Source organism: Meles meles, chromosome 6 (genome assembly GCF_922984935.1).
Source record: "Meles meles chromosome 6, mMelMel3.1 paternal haplotype, whole genome shotgun sequence".
Lineage (NCBI taxonomy): Eukaryota > Metazoa > Chordata > Mammalia > Carnivora > Mustelidae > Meles > Meles meles.
Genome location: NC_060071.1, coordinates 109,025,094 through 109,043,837, shown reverse-complemented (window position 1 = coordinate 109,043,837; position 18,744 = coordinate 109,025,094). Strand labels below are relative to the sequence as shown.

Here is an 18,744-nt window from a genome sequence, read left to right as displayed (position 1 = left end):
CGCTGGATCTCACCTTCTGTGGACAGTGTTTCTAATATCAGTTTGGTTCTCAAAGCCTTTGCTATGCTTGGAGGAGAGCCTACGACTTGTGTCAGTTCATTCACAGAACTGAGTTCGTTTTTCGGATCTCTCTTCTCTGAGATTTTCTTCATGGGTCCTTTTTTCAGGCTTCTCTGGGTGTAAGGATGGTTTTCTTTAAGAGTTTTTGCTCCTGTGCTAAAGGAGATCACAGGTCCACACACTGACCATCCCCTTTAGGGTGAAGCAATGAGAAAAAAAAAGAAAGAAAGAAAAATAGCAGGGCTTCCTCCACACCCTTCTCATAACAGGAGCCCTTTTCCTGCAATGACAGTGCAGATCCACAACTGGCCTCAGGTTAGGGCTGGGAGGGGAAACAGAAAGTAGAAAAATGAGACTCCTCCCTTGCTTTTCAGCTTAGAGCGATTCTGCTTCCCACTCCTCTGATGAGAAAGTGAGCATTTCACTGATTTGAATCCTCTCCAGGAAAAGCTATGCGATAAGAAGCAAAAAAAAAAAGAAAACTACAAAAAAACTCCAAAAGGCCAAACCCTCAAAAATCCCAGCAGAAAAACTGTCACCACCACAGTGGGTGTTTTTTTTTTTTTTAATTTCATTTTATTTTTCAAATTTTGAATTCTTTCCTTAATCTTCCCTGTTCTTTTTTTACTTTTCAGAGTCTCCAAGTAGCATATTCAAAGGGAGAAGTAAAGTTAAAATAGAGTTTAATTATATATATGTAAAAATATTTGCTATTGCATATAAAACTTCTTTTAAAAGACCAGTGGGTCAAAATTATCATCTTGGTTATTTTGGACTGGTGAGATTATGGTTTCTTCCTTAACTTTTTTTTTTATTTTTTTATTTTTTTAAAGATTTTATTTATTTATTTATTTGACAGAGAGATCACAAGTAGGCAGAGAGGCAGGCGGAGAGAGAGGAGGAAGCAGGCTCCCCGCTGAGCAGAGAGCCCGATGTGGGGCTCGATCCCAGGACCCTGGGATCATGACCTGAGCCAAAGGCAGAGGTTTCAACCCACTGAGCCACCCAGGTGCCCCTAACTTTCTATTTTTTTAAATGTGTTATAACACACCTTTCTCAACTTTCCATATTTAATTCTGTTTCTTCCTCATCTTTGGTTAGTTAAGTCTTTGTTGAAGAAGCATGTAGTTTACAATCATTAGAAACCATTAAACTCTGTACCAGCTAGATTGTTTTCAGCTTCAAGAAACAGAAATCACCAACTCAGTGACTTAAACAATAACAAAAGTATTTTCTCACCTAATATAAAATCCACAGGAAGATAGTTGGAGAGTTGGTTGACTCTACAGCTCTATGTTATCACCTGCCATTCTTGGGTTTGGCTTTGGCTTTCAGCTTAGTTCCTTCATGGTTGCACTACGGCTGCAGCAGTTCCAGTTCACATCTAAAAATAAGCCATCCCTCTCTTTGAATTAGTATTTGATTTGACTGTAAATGACAGAAAACACAGAGTAACAGTGGCTCAGGTGTGGCTTCTTTTTTTGTTCTTCCAGACATGGTCTCCATTCCCAAGGTCATCTACCATCCCAAGTTATTATTTTACCTCTAGCTATCACATCCACCTTTCACCAAGAAGAATAAAGGAAACAAGAAAGAGTAAGTAAAGGGCACATGTCAGTTTCTAATAAGGAAGATTCTCAGGAGTTGCCACATCACTTTTCTGCCTTTATCCTCCCTTTCCTCCCTGCTCCTGCTCTCTCTGCTGTGTCTGTCTCTCTCTCTCTCGAGTCAATAAATAAAAGCTTTAAAAAAAAGTTCACTTGAATTAAGTTCTGAATATCGAAATTTTTTGCATTCAGAATGCAGGATTAGACAAGCTTCCCAGGAAAACTATAACTGTACCTTATTTAGGGTGAATGAGGAGGACCCCCGAGGAGTATAAAAGAGAGAAACAAGTTGGCATTTAGAATTTAGTCATGTGTACATTTTTTGGGGGGGGGCCACATATGTACTTTTTTGAAAGGAAGGAACCAACATATGAAAAAAGATGAAATGAAAAAAAAAAAAAGAGGGAAGACAATGGCAATGAATGAAAACAGGTGAGAAAGAAACAAAGAGGGCATGTATGTGAGAGGGAGGGAAGGAAGGGGCTGTGTGCTTTTGTCACTATTTTGTTTCTATGGTAATAAGTAAAATTGGGCCAATGCTGCTCTATTGATTTTGTTTTGAATGAAGGACCAAATATGTGCAAGCAGAGTGGCAAATTAAGTCTTCAGTAAACCAAAAGGACAGTCCACTATATTTCCTCTAAAAATTCAATATAAGAACTTCTACATTCTTTTGAAATAATAAAATCTAAAGAAGATTCTGTAGACTTATACAAAAAAATTGAAGTTTCTTCTTAGGAATTCATAGTGAGTGAAAGCTTCTCAATTATAAAATATATGCTCACCACAGAAAAAAAATTTAAATACATAAAAGAACAAAGCAGATTATTAAAAAAGACACGTGATCTTGCCTGTTAATGTTTCCATGTATAACTCTTTAGTCTTTTTATTTACATGCTCTTGCCAATTGGGATCACATTTTATTATTGCCTATGGAATGTTTAAGTTAATTCCAGTTTTTCACTGTCTTATTCAGCTTGGGCTGCTGTAAATAATTACCACAGAGAGGATGGCTTAAAAAACAGTTATTTATTATTTCTCACTGTTCTGGAAGTTGGAAAGTCCAGGGTCAAAATGGCGGCAGACACAGTGTCTGGTGGGAGCCGTCTCCCTTCTCATAAGTGCTCAGTCCTTATGACCTAATCACCTCCCAAAGACCCCACCTCCAAATACCATTACAATGTATATAGATTAGGGCTTCAACATTTGAATTTTGGAAAGACAAACATTCAATCTGATTACAAATAAGATTGTACATACTGTTACATATAAGATTTCAAGGAACACATTTTACATACTTTTTTTGTATCTCCATAAAGTACCTAGAAATATTCTTTAATTTTTACTGTTTTTTAAAACTTTTTTACTATTTACTATTTTTTTAACTATTTTTTGTTTTTACCATATATTTTTACTATTTATTTATACTATTTTTAGCCATTGAACAGATAGGAATTCCTATGTTCATTAATCACCACACATTGTTTAGTGTGGTCTGTAATTTACCTCGACTTATCAACTGGGGTTCCTTTCAACTATTATAGAAGGTAACTTGCAGGGGTTCTGTCCAAGAGGATGGCTGGAGGGTTAGCAAGCCTTCTGCTAGAAGGTCCCATAAGTGGCATCTACTTCTCTATGGCTTTCAGAGCTGAGTTTTGTACAACCTACATCCACCTATGCAGTCAGAATTTGGGGACGCCAACTCACATAACTAAACTCACAGCAGAGATGGCCAAATACGATTGCAGGAAGATGGTGCATTTTCATTCACAAAACCAGTACATTCTCTACTTATAGTCAAACAACAACTACTAACAAGAAACTCAGAGGTCACTAATGCACAGAATCAGGTAAAATGTTAGTGTATATGGAGCGTTGTTATTCAGAGAGGTCACTCTCTTTCATAAACAGTTCATACACTCTGTCTCTAGTTCTGGCACCATATAATTCACTACCCTTTTCTAAACACAATTCCAGATGACCTTGATTGGAATTGTGGGGGTTCCTAATTGTAGGGATGTAAGTCATGTACTTATAGCCCCTGCCCTGGTTTACTTCCTTAGAAGGCTGTTCGTGTTCATTTTGTATAGATACAGCTAGTTTAATTCCTGGCGTAAATGGGTAACTTCTTCATCACCATATTCTTTAATGGTCCCTGTTGGTTGGGCATTTTGGCAGAGAGAATTGAAAGGTTTCAGTCTATTTATTAAAATGCTTACAGAATAAAAATTTAGGGGGCGCCTGGGTGGCTCAGTGGGTTGAGCTCTGCCTTCGGCTCAGGTCATGATCTCAGGGTCCTGGGAGGGAGCCCTGCATCAGGCTCTCTGCTCAGCAAGGAGCCTGCTTCCTCCCCCACCCCTGCCTTCCACTCTGCCTACTTATGATCTCTCTCTTATATAAATATGATCTCTCATATAAATATGACCTCTCTCTTAATAAATAAATAAAATCTTTTTAAAAAAAAGAACAAAAATTAAAAGGTTATGGATGTATGCTGAAAATATCATTTGCTTGGCAAATATTTTTTGAATAGTTACTGATAAAAAAGAAGTGGACTGGGGAACATTCATTGTAACATTCATTGCTTTACACAGTACTCTTCTACCCTTTGGGAAATAATCCTTTCAAGTAAATGGTTCCAGTTGAGGCTGCCCAATAAGGAAACACACCTTCTTGGCCATAGGGTTGGGCATACCGTCCAAAGCAGTCAGAATCCTTCCACAAGATTTTCCAGTACCTAGGTAAGTGGGTGGTAGAAGGAAGAAGACATTTCCTCTCCAGGTAATGAACTGTGAGACTACACTATCTGGGACAATGCTCCACATGACCTCCCAAATCAGTATCTGTGGCTCTAATCTCCCTGTATCCTCTACAATCTTCATAGTCGTCCTCATCTGAATGTCTCGTCAACCAATGGCCCAGACAGAATTGCTCATCTCCCTCGACCCAAACTGATCGTCCTGCATTGCTGCCAGCGCACCAGATATCCAAGCCAGAAATCTGAAGTCATCCTCAACCACTCCCTCTCTCTGTCACCCCCAAACACAATCGGTCATTAACTCCTGTTAATTCTACTTCATAAATATTTGTAAATTTCCTCTCTTCTATTTCCACTGCTATGGCCATAGTACAATTCTTTATCACTAGCTCTTAACTGGACTTCTTGCCACCAGCCTTAAAAATCTCCAACCTGTTCCATTCTGTCCCATGCTCATCCTCACCCTAGGGAGAGTGAGGTGCTCCCTCCAGTCCTTTAGGGCTTGCTCCTGTTCTCGGGGCAGCCCCTGCCCTCCAGCCACACTCAGCAGCCCAAGGTTGCCTCCCTGCTCTAGGCTGCTCACATTACTTAAAATACTTTTTTCTTTCTTTCTTTCCTGTATGTATTTTTTATTTTTATGGGTAACCCCTATTGATGGTTTGAGATTGGAAGTGGGTGTTACTGGTGCACGCATCCTTTGGTGATAGTTTCCATCGTTCCCCCCTGGGCTCCTCCGGACGTGCGTTCTCAGCACCGTGGTTTATGCTACCACACGTCTCGCTGCCCTAGCCGGTGAAAGCACATCTATTTGTGTTTTTTCTCTACTAAGCTGCAAGTTCTTTGAGGAAAGGGATTGGGTCTTGTTCAGATTTGGATCCCATGCCCAGATTTGGAGTCTGACACATAGTAGACCCTTAGTAGTCATCTACTGAAGAATAAATGAATGAATGGGTGAATCTGGGGAAGACGTGCCATTAACTTCACTTCTTTGACTCTGTGAACCCATTCTCTTCTTGAGCATGATGATTTTATGAAGCACTGCTAGATCAAGTCTTGTTTGGATACTATATACTCATGACAATTTCTTTTGCTATTAAAGCTGGAAATAGACATCTTCATTTTTACAGACAAGGAAGGTAAGGCACAGAGAGGCTACGTGACACGCAAGGGCACACAGTAGAGCCAGGCTGGGTTAGGATCCTGGTCTCCTCTGTCCTGACTTTTTTCCCCCCACTACTCAGCTGCTTCCCTCAGGCACCTATAATTGTTTCTTTGAGGAATGTGTTGAAGGTTCTAGCCTCAGGAAATGAACATTCTCACCTCGCAGACAACTCCCAATAGATATTGAACTCCTTTCTGAAATGATTTTACTCCACACTTTAGGAAGGATGGTTAAATGGAGCACTTTCCAATTCAGCTGGCCCTGGTTGCCTCAAAGGTCACCTTCTCCTCTCATCTGGCCGGGAACATGAACACGGTCTCTGAGCTAGGATCCATTTGGTGGGGTAATGTGCCTTCCTAGAAGGTTTTTATAAAAACCATTCATAGGTTAGTCACAAACCTAAAGCATTTGGTGCTGGAGGTGGTTGGGTGGGTGTTGAGAAAATAAAATGCGAAGCTGAGAGCTGTTTCCGGGATCATTTTTCATAATAGTTTCAGCTTCTTTTCAAGCCAGACCTGGTTTTAGCGCATGCTTCTGTTGTCTTTTCTCCCCTAGTCACTCTGTGTATCTGCCCCCATCTGTTAAAATAATGTCTCTTGATTTGTCTTCACTTTATTTCTCCGATTACTGTACTTACTGCTTATGGCATTTAAACAGGTTTAACAAGTCAGCTTGACTGAGGTGTCCTTTAGTTATATAACATAACCCAGTTTAAATATTTGATTTATTCGAATTGTTGAATTCAAAAGCTTGTTGGGTATTTTACATTAATTTAAAAAGAGGATATCTTATATATGGTTGGTCTGCTTGTCAAATGATTGCTTTTATTATTTCTCAGGAGTTTTCATATTTCTTGTGATTGTTAAGGATGTTTATTCACCCAAAGAATAATAGGGAAAAAAAGCCATAAACCCAAACCCTAACGGGCAAACTGATGTGGAAGTCTTGCCATCTTATCAAGGCTTCTCTAGGATCCATTCTGAAGCACAGATAACTCACAGTGTATATATATATGCTGTGGGTATGTACATCTGTACCCATAAATAGATGTACTAAATATAGCCACCATGCATGCTTGTTGGAGTATTAGGTCAAAGCACCCCAAGAAACATTCTCACCAAGGACAGGAATAATTTTGAGCACTGTGGGGAAATTCCAAGGAAGCCTGATTAAAATTATTGCATGAACAGATATTGCTTTTTCATATCAAGTATTTATCAGAGAATTTGACGTTTCTTAAAAAAAAAAAGCACTCAAAATGTTTACTAATGAAATCTTCAGAATCCATTTCTTGCTCACCTATAGTTGAGAATTAATAAAAATTCTAGGTGATAGGGGCACCTGGGTGGCTCAGTGGGTTAAGCCTCTGCCTTCGGGTCATGATTTCAGGGTCCTGGGATAGAGCCCTGCATTGGGCTCTCTGCTCCGCGGGGAGCCTGCTTCCTCCTCTCTCTCTCTCTCTCTGCCTGCCTCTCTGCCTACTTGTGCTCTCTCTCTGTCAAATAAATAAATAAAATCTTTAGGAAAAAAAAATCTCGGTGATATGCTTAAGGTCTGTGATTACACAATAGAGAAGAAATGATTCTGGGACTGATGCTGGCGGCCCCACCTGGCAGGTGGAGGTCTGAGAATCCTCACAGATTCCTTTCCCCCTGCCCGTTCTTCCCAGCAGCCTCCAAGAATGCCTGTCCAGGCAGCCTCAAGCCTCCGGTAGGGGGTGCTGTTGTCTAATATAAGGCCTATTGTTCTCAGTACAATTTGATTATCCTTCAGATCATTTCTAACCTTTGCCCTTTCCCAGGATTTAATCTGTTTAAATTGATATGGGTTATTTGCTCTTGAGTTTAATGTGAATTTAATCTTATGTTACTGTCTAATACATTACAGTGCTATTTTGGTTGCTGCTGCTGTACTGATTAGCATTAATTTTCCCCAGAATGTGTTCTGAATATCAGTGAGCCTGTCTAGGAAAATGAATGATAATTTTGTTTTATTTGATCACTTTATAAAAATGCATGGAAGTGAATTTTGAAGTGATCGATTCTGGAATCAAATGAAGACTTTAAAAGGAATTGAAATACTGGCCTTACTATACAAGTTCTGCCTTTAGAATTTTATTTTTCTACTGGTAGACAGATGCATTATATTTGCATTTTTGAGCCTGAGTAATTTTAATTCCATTTTTATTGTACAAACCCAAGAGGAACATTTACTTTGTTTTCATTGATTGGTTATACAATTATTCTTTTCAGATACTAAAAGAACCATGAACCATAATATTATATTCCTTGCTAATACATTTGGCCAAAGTATTTACATGAAAACACAATACATAAATGTAATGACTTTCTCAAATGAGTACATTGTTGCCAATCACCTTTATTTTAATACAAGTAAAATTCATTAAATTTTTCTCAATTAGCAAAGCGATTTTTCCAAATGAACTAGTGAAGGAAAAACATTGCCTGTTTTATCCTAACCCAGCTGAATTGCCTTGTATTACCAGATGCCTATTTAAAGAGGAGAAAAAAAACGTTTTAATTTTAATACACTGAATGCAATGCTGACTTCTAGGAGATTAGCTATGCTTCTGATACACTTAGTTTCTTTTTGGTTAGTTTCAAAGTAAAAGTTAGATTCAAATGCAAAAGCCTTTCAAGCAAAGATTCTACCTTCAAGACTCTCTCATGTTGAAAGAAGGAACTTGAAGGCCCAAATGAACAAATCCTTTGAACTGCAAAACTTAATTTAAACAAAAAGAATATTGTATTTGTCCCCTTTCACTAAAATGCTTAAATTTCCCCATAAGTCTAATGACCAGATTAAGTCATTTGACACAGACAGTTGAATTGAGCCTTGTATCTGTAAGTGCAAATGTAGTTTTTTGGAAAAAGAATACAATTAACTTTGAATTCACACTTATATAGTATAGATTTCAGGTTAATTTAACTGTCTCTTTCTAAAGTAATTTTTAAATTCTAGTGTTGTTATTCATTTTGTGTGTCTAGTGAAACATCCTTTTTTTTTTTCCTTAAGAAAAATGACACCAGCTAGGCACACACTGAATGACTCAGGGTATGGGATTTATAAAATCTGTTAGATAGTCCTAATAAAAATGCAAAGCTAAGAAGTTAACTATCCTATGTATTTATGGGGTTCCTGCTCTTAAAATACTTAATATCACTGAATCTAATTCTTGGAATGCGTGTTTAGCATTCTTCAGATGGGTTGTAAAATGTTAGTCAAATAATATTTCTAAGGATATGTTAAGACTGAAAATTCCAATTTCTTTTTTTTTTAAGGTTTTATTTATTTATTTGACAGAGATCACAAGTACACAGACAAGCAGGCAGAGAGAGAGGAGGAAGCAGGTTCCCTACAGAGCAGAAAGCCCAATGCAGGACTTGATCTCAGGACCCTGAGATCATGACCTGAGCTGAAGGCAGACACTTAACCCACTGAGCCACCCAGGTTCCCTGAAAATTCCAATTTCTAACACTGTTCTTCTAGGATAAGGAACAATTAATATAGTCTCTGTCTTGTAAGAAGCTAGAGTAAGGTGTTAGAATAAATTCTACATTAATCTTGAGGAAACTTATCAAAATCTTTCTCTTTCCCTATTATTCCCAATAGCTCTTAAATTGACAGAAGGGTGAAGTCCTAAAGAAAAAGGAAAAAAGAATCATAGCATTAAATTAAGGTGGTATGATATTCTCTAATAAAGGAACCAGGTTCCTTGGGGACATGGCTGATTATAGGGCTGAGGGAGCAAATATTCAAGATGAACTGACAGGATCCTGTAATGTTAGAGAGTAGAAAGTGCTCAAAACACGAGCAGGAAATGAGGCATAATCAAGGAAAACAGGAGCCAACCTAGAAGAGCTACCAATGGACACACCTGGAAAAATTGAGGCAACAAAATAAAAAAGACGGTATTAGATTATAATCCAAAGTATAAAATAAATACACAGTTGAACAAATGCAAGTAAAAAAGGGATAGGGGAATATTTCCAAATGATTTATATAGATATTTACCACCCATCTTCATTCTTTACCCCTTGCGTGTGGGCTAAGCTTAGTGACTTGCTTCTGGGGAGGAGGTTGTGGGAAGGAGAAATAATAGCTTTACATGGATAAATGTGGCAAATGCTATCTGGGCTAGCTCATCATGGTTGACTCATCAGTGATGTCACACTGATAGCATGTATCCCAGATACGCTGTGACAAAAAATGACACTCACCTCCCTGGTCTTCCTCCCAAATACCCATAATCCCCAGTCTAACCATGATAATAACCATCAGAAACCCATATTTAGGGACATTCTATAAAATATTTTATCAACACTCTTCAAATTGGCCAAAGTCACCAAGAATAAGAGAAGTCTGAGAAATTGTCAGACTGGAGCAGCCTAAAGAGACATGTATGTAATGTGATGTCCTAGAATATGATCCTAGAACAGGGAAAACTGATGAAACAGAATAACTATAGAGTTTACTTAATGGTAAATAAAGTACTGGTGTTGATTCCCTAGTCGTGACAAATGAATCACTGTATGATGTTAACAGTGGGGACATTGAATGAGATGTTACCAGAGAACTCTCTATTTTTTTTCCAACTTTTCTGTTAATTAAAAATATTCTAAAATTAAAAAGTTATTTAAAAAAAAACAACCCAGGGGCGCCTGGGTGGCTCAGTGGGTTAAAGCCTCTGCCTTCGGCTCAGGTCATGATCTCAGAGTCCTGGGATCGAGCCCCGCATCAGGCTCTCTGCTCTGCAGGGAGCCTGCTTCCTCCTCTCTCTCTGCCTGCCTCTCTGCCTAGTTGTGATTTCTCTCTGTCAAATAAATAAAAAATATAAAAAAAAAACAACCCAAAAGGTATTTAAGATCCTACTTCTGTTACATAGGTCTTAATAGGTTTGGGGGAAGTTGGGAAAACAGGAAACTGTGACACAAGAACTAATCCTTCCTTTAAACAGCAGGTTTGAAAGTATCATACAGTAGGGGCACCTGATTGGCTCAGTGGGTTAAGGCCTCTGCCTTCAGCTCAGGTCATGGTCCCAGGGTCCTGGGATCCAGCCCCGCCTTGGGCTCTCTGCTCAGTGGGGAGCCTTCTTCCCCCTCCCCCTGCCCATGCCTGCCTCTCTGCCTACTGGTGATCTCTGTCCAATTAAAAAAAAAAAAAATCTTAAAAAATATAAAGTATCATGCAGTAAAACTGACCTTTTTTGCTTGTTTGTTTAAAGAGAAAGCACAAATAATATGTGAAAAATGCTCCCATCCCACACACACACCCCAACTTTTTCGCCCTTCCAGATATTAGTGATTACAATGTGAATTGGGAAGTCTTCTGTTTTGTATTAAGCTAATGGTTAACACAGTGGATATGCCTGACTGTGTGAGGTACAGGTTAGAACTGATTCTGACATAACCTAGAGGACATTGGCATCTGATTGCTTTTATTCCGAGGACTCCATTTGCCGCTTGAATGTAGTGGGATCCCCACTCTGTTGGACTCCCAAGTTTTTCAAAATTGTCAACCTCATCAATTTTGGGGGTCTCCTTCAGTAGTTACATAAAAAAGGACACACAAAAAAACAAATTTTGGGGAATTTGAATCTCTGAAAATGTCTCTTTTTAGCGATATTTATTTATTTATTTGAGAGAGAACACAAGTGGGGGCAAGGGGCAGAGGGAGAGGGAGGAGCAGAGCTCCCTACTAAGCAGGGAGACAGACTTGGGGCTTGATCTCAGGACCCTGGGATCACGACCCGAGCAGAAGGCAGACACTTAACTGACTGAGCCATCCAGGCACCCATCATTTAAGTGATATTTTGGCTGAGCCTAGAATGACAGAATGGAAATTATTTTTCCTGAGGATTTTGTAGGAAATACACCATTTTCTTCTAGTTTCTTGCGGGCTCTAGAGAAGTCTGTTTCTCAATCTTGATTGTTTATATTTAATCTGTTTCCCTTCTTTGGAAACACTGTGAATCTTCTAATTATCCTCTGAGTTCTGAAATCTGATATTTAGGAGCCCTTTATAAGTCTACTTTTTATTAACTTACTGGATTATTTTCAATGTGGAAATCATATTCTTCATTTAATTTTGGGAAATTTTTATAAATGTTTTTGTTGATGATTTCTACCTTATCTTCCTTGTCATCCTATTATTCAGGTATAATCTCCTGTATTTCTCTTAAGCCTACTCCTTTATTTTCTATTTGTATTTTAATCTCAGTTCTGGGAGAATTTCTCAGTTTTTCTTCTAATCCATTTATTGAATTTCTCATTTCTTTTATCAAACTTTTAATTTCCAAGGATTTTTTCTTTTACATTTTCTGAATATTCCTTTGTAATGGAAACTCCTGTTTCATGGATGCAATATCATCTTTTATTTCTCTGAAAAAAATTTGTTTTCTCTGAAAATTTTAATGATAGCTTTTTTAAAAGTTCTCATGTTCCTCTGTAGTCTTTGTTTTCCTCTAAGTTGCAACTTACTTGTTCTTTTCTTTTGGTTCATTTTGGACTTTATCTTTTATGTTGGACGTTTCCCTCAGATATCTAAGAATCTATAGCTGCTTGATAATAATGAAGAATGGATTACTTAAAAGCTCAGTGAAAGTTCTCGGGTTAGCCTGGGGGGCTTGATGATTATGGGTCTTGCTGCAGAGTCATCAGTCTGTTCTGTTTATGAGAACTCTCAGCCCACATCAGTATTTCTAGGTCATTTTTCTTGGTGGGGTCAGATTTCCAAAAAAGAACCTTTATTACTCCTCCCTGGGTTTATAAAGCTGTCTGCCTTCTGGAAGCCAGGTTGGGAGGCGTACAGGCAGTAGTATCAACATTTAGTAGGGATACATTTTCGGTACAGGGTCAACATTAGTAACTTCTCCTAGGCTCCCCTTCCCCCAAGTCCAGAGGCCCTCTTTCTCCTAGCTCCGTAAGGGAATAAGGTACTGGTTTTCTCCCAGGTAGAAGAAGGGATGGCATCTAGGTAAAATCCGTCTACCACTCTTCCCGTTTACAGTTCATCTTCTTATACATATTCTTAAGTCTCTGGGGCCATCAATTCCTGAGGATTTAGAAATTCAATATGCAAAGCATGCTGGGTTTTTGTTTTTTTCTTTCCCATAATTGCCTTAAGACTCAACTTTCTCTTTGTTGGCTTTCCACCTTCCAACATTCTGTTGCTATCATCTCCTTTCCTACTGTCTTTGAGACTTTATAGCTATTTAAAAAAAAAAAAACTTTTCAAAAACATCTTAATATTATACTTCCTGTGAGTTTTGGTAAGGGTGTCAGAGGAAATGTGTATGCTTAACCTGCCATCTCCAGATGAAGTCCTACATGTGTTTACTGAGCATCTACCTGAAACGTGCTGTACAACTTTAGCTTGTTGTGGCCTTGTGGAAATGAGCAGTCCAGGTTGCCCAGGGAAACCAGAAATCTGTATTGAGTATGAAATATTGAAATAAGATATTATAAATTAAATACTAAAATATTAGTATGAAATAGCCCAATATAAATTTCTTAAATATTAGCAAGTAGTTAAAAAATTTTAAGCACTGTACAAAGAAAACATTTGTGAACCAAACTGAATTGTAGATTTCCAACCTATGCCACAGTTCTATTTATCCTGGGTTCATGTTTCAAGATTATATATACAGTGTTGGTCATTCATAATTTTTATGGCAAGTGTTGCCCTAAATTTTGATGTTAATTTCTGGGGAAGAATAAGCTTGTTAATATGCAAAAAAAGGAGATGTGGATATACTAAGAAGGGAGCCTAGAAATTCTGTATATTCTTTGCCATGGAGCAATCCTATTTTCTCAGATAGAGTTGACCCAGCTCCTCAAAATCAACCTGAATTTCCAAGGTCCTTCTAATCAAAATGGATTCTGTAATACTATCTAGCTGCATAAAGGAGGAAGTCCTCTATCTATTGATAGGAAAATTTAGACAGGATACACTGTTAGGTGAAAAAAGCAAGTTGGAAAACAGTAAGTCTAATTCATTTTCTGTGGTAAAATGGAGAAAATACAGATGTATTTTTTTTAAGATTTTGTTTTTTATTTATTTGACAGAGATCACAAGTAGACAGAGAAAGGCAGGCAGAGAGGGAGGGGGAAGCAGGCTTCCTGCTGAGCAGAGCCCGATGTGGGGCTCTATCCCAGGACCCTGAGATCATGACGTGAGCTGAAAGCAGAGGCTTTACCCACTGAGCCACCCAGGCGCCCAATACAGATGTATTTTTATAGTTGCTTGCATATGCAACTATAAAATCAAAAAATCTTAAAAATTAAGAATGACTATTATTAACCTATGGGATGGAAATGGGCAGATGAGACAAGGTGGAGAGGAGGTTGTTGCTTTATGTCATTTTCTTCAGGTATGATATCACCTTTTTGAAAAATCAATTTTTTTAAAGATCTTATTTGAGAGAGAGAAAGCATGAGAGAGAGAGAGAGCGCGCAAGCACAAGCAAGGTGAGGAGCAGAGGGAGAAACAGACTTCCCACTGAGCAGGGAGTGTGACGTGGGGAGCATTCCCAGAACCCTAAGACCATGATTTAGCTGAAGGTAGATGCTTAACCAACTGAGCCACCTAGGTGCCCTGAAAAGTTAAATTTAACATATATACTACTTTAATGACAAATGCATATCCATCTAACTTAAATTTGAAAAGGGTGTTTTGTTGGCTTATGTACTAGAATTTCTTTCTTTCTTTCTTTCTTTCTTTTTTTGTACTGGAATTTCTGTCAACTCTCAGCTCCTGGGTGTTGGCTGCTCTCTCTCGCAGCAGATGAGTGCCTCAAATGTTCAGTAAAAATGGCCACAGATGCATGAGTCACGGCTTATATTACTCTGATAGCTTCTGAGGAAGAGAAAACATCTTTCCTTCTCTGGCAGTAAAGGCCTAAGAACTCTGGGCCATCCTTCTTGATCCCTGAACCAATCACTGTGGTCAGGAATTAACATGCTGTACCCTGATTGGCCATGCCTCCAGGCCATGCCTGGGTCACATGGGGTTGCCTTCACTTGGACCACACAGAGAAGGGAGATGTGTAATGAACCGTATGTTCTGTAGAGCCAATTGTGCTTAAATCCAGAACAAACCTAAAGGCTCAGACCTTTATATCTATACTTGCTACAGAATCCAGGGAGCCATGATGCTAGGAACATGGAAAATGACCATTAACTATCCAAAAGTATGCTCTCTATTTATGTGGGCTGCCAAGTTGAACCTGGAATATGACATCTTTCTCTAAGACCCTACCTGATTGAAGTTATTGTTGCAAACTGGGAAAGGCAATAAGTCCCTTCCCCTCATAGACTGTTTATTCCCTCCTGGTATAGTTTTTGAGTCTAAACTTAAATGGTGAGACAAAGGAAAATTTCTGCCAAAAGAAGGAATAATATAAGAAGCTCTGGTTTCAGAAATGCTGAGTTAATCTTCACAAAACTGCCACCTTTTTAGAAAATAAAAAACTCAGCTAAGCTTATTAAAAAGTCTTCTAACCTAGGGGTGCTTGGGTGGTGCAGTTGGTTAAGCAGCTGACTCTTGATTTCAGCTCAGGTCATGATCTCAGGGTCCTGGGATAAAGCCCTGCTCTGGGCTCTGTGCTGAGGAGGGAATCCACTTGGGACTATCTCTCCCTCTCCCGCTGCCGCTCCTCCTCAAATAAATAATAGATCTTTTTTTAGAAAATCATCTAATCTGATACCTGGAGATAAAAGAGTAGGTGTGCAGTTAGCACGTTACCTAATGCATGCATCTTGCCGCTTTCCAGAGACTTGGGACAACACATCTGCTTCAGGAGAGAATGCAGTTCTACTCAAAACTGGCTACACCTCCCCCCCCCCCCATGCATTGTGAGAGGAAACAGGGTGAGCTAAACCACTTGAATCCCTGAAATACTAGCTCTCTCAACTATAAAATGGAGATGATGAGTCTGTTTTGTAAAACCGTGGAGAGTTATATAGTGTCCTATTGCTGTTTCAACAAATTACCCCAGATTTAGTGGCTTAAAACAACACGGACTCGCCATTTACAGTTCTGGTGGTTAGAGGTCCTAAATGGGTCATCAGGACCACATTGTTGCCAGAGTCTCTAGAGGGATAATCCATTTTCGTGCCTTTTCCAGCCTGTGAGGCTGCCCACATTCCTTGGTTCATGGCCTCATCACTTCAACTTTTGCTTTTGGGGTCATATTTTCCTTTCTGACTCTGACCCTCTTTCCTTGCTCATAGTGATCCCGGTGATTACATTGGCCCACCTGTGTCCATTAGGACACAGGCTTGTTCGGAGGCCACTGTTCTGCACTACCACAGGAGTAGAAAACAAAATCATCTCTGTGAAGATTTTTAGTGTTGTGCTTGCCACATAAGAGTTAATTGACCAAATGCCAATTTGCAGAATTTAAGTTTTGACAATTCATGTATTTGACTATTTATCCAGTCTGCTTAATTCTTGCATGTTCAAGAATCTAGTGGGGGTGGGACACATAATTCTATGTTCTCATGGATGCCAGCCTCACTTGTTTATATATATGAGTTCTGTGTACTGACCTCAGAAGATACCTTCAGTTCAGAAGTGAGGGACAGTCCTCGAGTGGAACTATTTTAAACAGCAAAATCATTAATATGCAAGTTCTCCATAGTGACCCTTTAATGAAAGCCAAACAGAACACATAGGTTGTGGAGAATTTTCAGAGACTACTCCGTGTCCTAAAAAAAGTTTCAGCTCATAAAAGATAGTTAAAGGGCTATTTTATCAAAATATGTTGTAAGAGGTCAAGGTTAGGCAATAGAGATGTTTGTGCCTCAGCAGATCTCCTCATTTGTATTATAACAGGTTCCTAGGGTGTCCCCATATCCCTCCTCTGGGGAGGGTCCTGCTGACCTTGGGCTGTACTTGGTACACCCCTGTGTCCTGAATCAGGGTAGTGGATGCTAAATTTTGGTGTTTCTCTCATGGCCCATTATACTCCAAGGACCTCAGTGGCCACATAAGACTCCCCATTACTTTGAAGATGTGCAGAATCCCAGAAAGATTCATGAGGCTTTGTTAATACGTCTAAAGAAAGGTAAAGAAAGACAAAAGATTCATTAATTTTATTGAAAAAAAGAAATATCCATGATACCCAGAGGGGTCATTTTTTTGCAGTAATGAAGTTTGTATTTGGTATGATGGGCCATCCCTAGTACGTGTTCCCTCTGGTTAATAATAGTCTTTGTTTGGTAGGCACTCTCCTGGGAGGGAAGGCTAATGTAATACTCACTGAGTTTTCTGCTGCTGGCTGGGAATTATCAATAGGTCATAAATAAACTACCACCACATAGGAAAGACCATAAGATTATATATACTCCTACTACCTCCAATTACAGTAAGAGCAACAATTATAAGGTTGTACTCCTACAGCCACCCTAGGGAGAAAATGAAAGCAAAATGTTCCATTAGCTTAATGAAGAGAGCACAGCAGAGCTGCAGTCAAATTTTCTCACTATTAGCACCTATGGTGTGCCCCAGTGCACAAGGGAAGCTCAGTACAGGGTAACAATTAAACTTTCTGACAATTAGCCCCTACCATGTATGTTCCCTGAACCCAAAGGAGACATTTCAAAGAATTACATTTACGTTTTTCCTTCACCTCTTGACTATGAAATTTTAGTGAGTCATTTGCTTGTGGAAATGGAGTTGGGACTGAAAGTTTATCTTACCGCTGACGATCAAGTATCATGGGCAGGCTTGCTGGAAAGTACACATAAACTGAGCGGTACAGCTTGTTAAAGGGAGGGTTGTGAAAGACGGAAGTGGAGAAATGGTCACACTGACCTAATTAGGGAACAGATGGACTGGATCAGTGTTAGTAAGTTCAGGGTTTAGAGTAACTTCACTCTTACCTGTCTTAGGAAGGAGACCAGTTGGTGGACGTGGTGCTGGAAAGGGATGTGAGGTCTCTTATTCCAACTGCCAAAGAATCAGGTTTGCTTCCTGGGAGGCACTGTATAGAGGAAGGCACTCCTGAGACTGGCTGCCCTGTGCCCAGATTCTGGTCCATCACTCCATCTTGCCAAACTCCAATTTCCCTCCTCTACGAAACGGAGGTACCAAACTTCCACGGGTCATTGGGAGGATTAAGAGTGAAAATACCTAAGGATTAATCAACAGTAAGTGCTTAACAAATGCTAGTTACTACGATCTCCATTCAGAATCAGCCTAGAACATTACGCATTTGTATGGCATAAGTAAATATATGTGTGTAATGAATCCTTAAAATTTCCCTCTGGAGACCAAGATTTAAACTTCACTTGAGTGGTAGAGGGTGAGCAGTTGACTTTGTTTCTTTTCAATTTAAGAAGTAAAAGATGTTTTTGCAATTTGGGGAGGCAACTGTCTGAACTGTTCTACAAATCATCCATAAATATATGGATAAAGAGAGACATATAACGGGTTCCCCACCGCCCCCGTTATCCAGAGCATACGAGGCTTTTGCTTGGTCCAACTTCTCCTCCACCCCAGGAACTGGAATACTGACCTTGATCACACTAATCTACAACTGGTCTTGCTTCTTATTGTCACATGGAGTTGCTGTTGAAAAATGGGTGCCCCCCGTCCAGCAGGCCCCACCTGTACAAAGAAGTCTCTGGGCAGGACAAAGCACTTCTTAGGTGAAGGCCAACTCCTCTTCCATGAAGCTGGCTTTGACCAAAGTTCAACTCCAGTGTAAGCCTTTTCCCGTTTTATACCCCAGGACCGCCAGGACACCTGTTGGCCTCAGTAATTCTGGATTAGAATGAGTTCAACACAGAAGCCTCTCTTACCACACTTCCCTGGAGTTCACGCCTCCAGGAATCAGGTAACTTCTCAGTTTAAATCCTATTAATTACTGGTAGAAAGCTGAAAAGGAAAATGTCAAGTCAAGTAGTAGACTCTGTCTTATTGAGAAACAGCATTCCCTGGGATAGGGTATTTGAAGCATTATTATCCTTAGTATCTGTGGATTTTGTTGGTGTTTTGGAAGGTAGTTTGCAACTGCAGTTAGAATTTAGGTGTTTTATGATATTGCCACCGTTGTTTTATTTTTTCAAGGGAGGTTTTTATTATTTATTTATTTAGAGAGCATGGGAGGAGGGGCAGAGGGAGAGGGAGAG

At 39.3% G+C, this 18,744-nt stretch overlaps 1 long non-coding RNA gene across 1 annotated transcript; it reads right to left on the bottom strand.

Moving 5' to 3' along the window:
- Positions 1-1,293: 1,293 nt before the first annotated feature.
- Positions 1,294-18,416, bottom strand: LOC123944438. The gene is made up of 3 exons (XR_006818790.1): positions 17,494-18,416; positions 5,746-5,943; positions 1,294-1,444 (listed from the first exon to the last, which is right to left on the bottom strand). It is a non-coding gene; the product is annotated as an uncharacterized LOC123944438 (long non-coding RNA).
- Between the last annotated feature and the right edge of the window lie 328 nt (positions 18,417-18,744).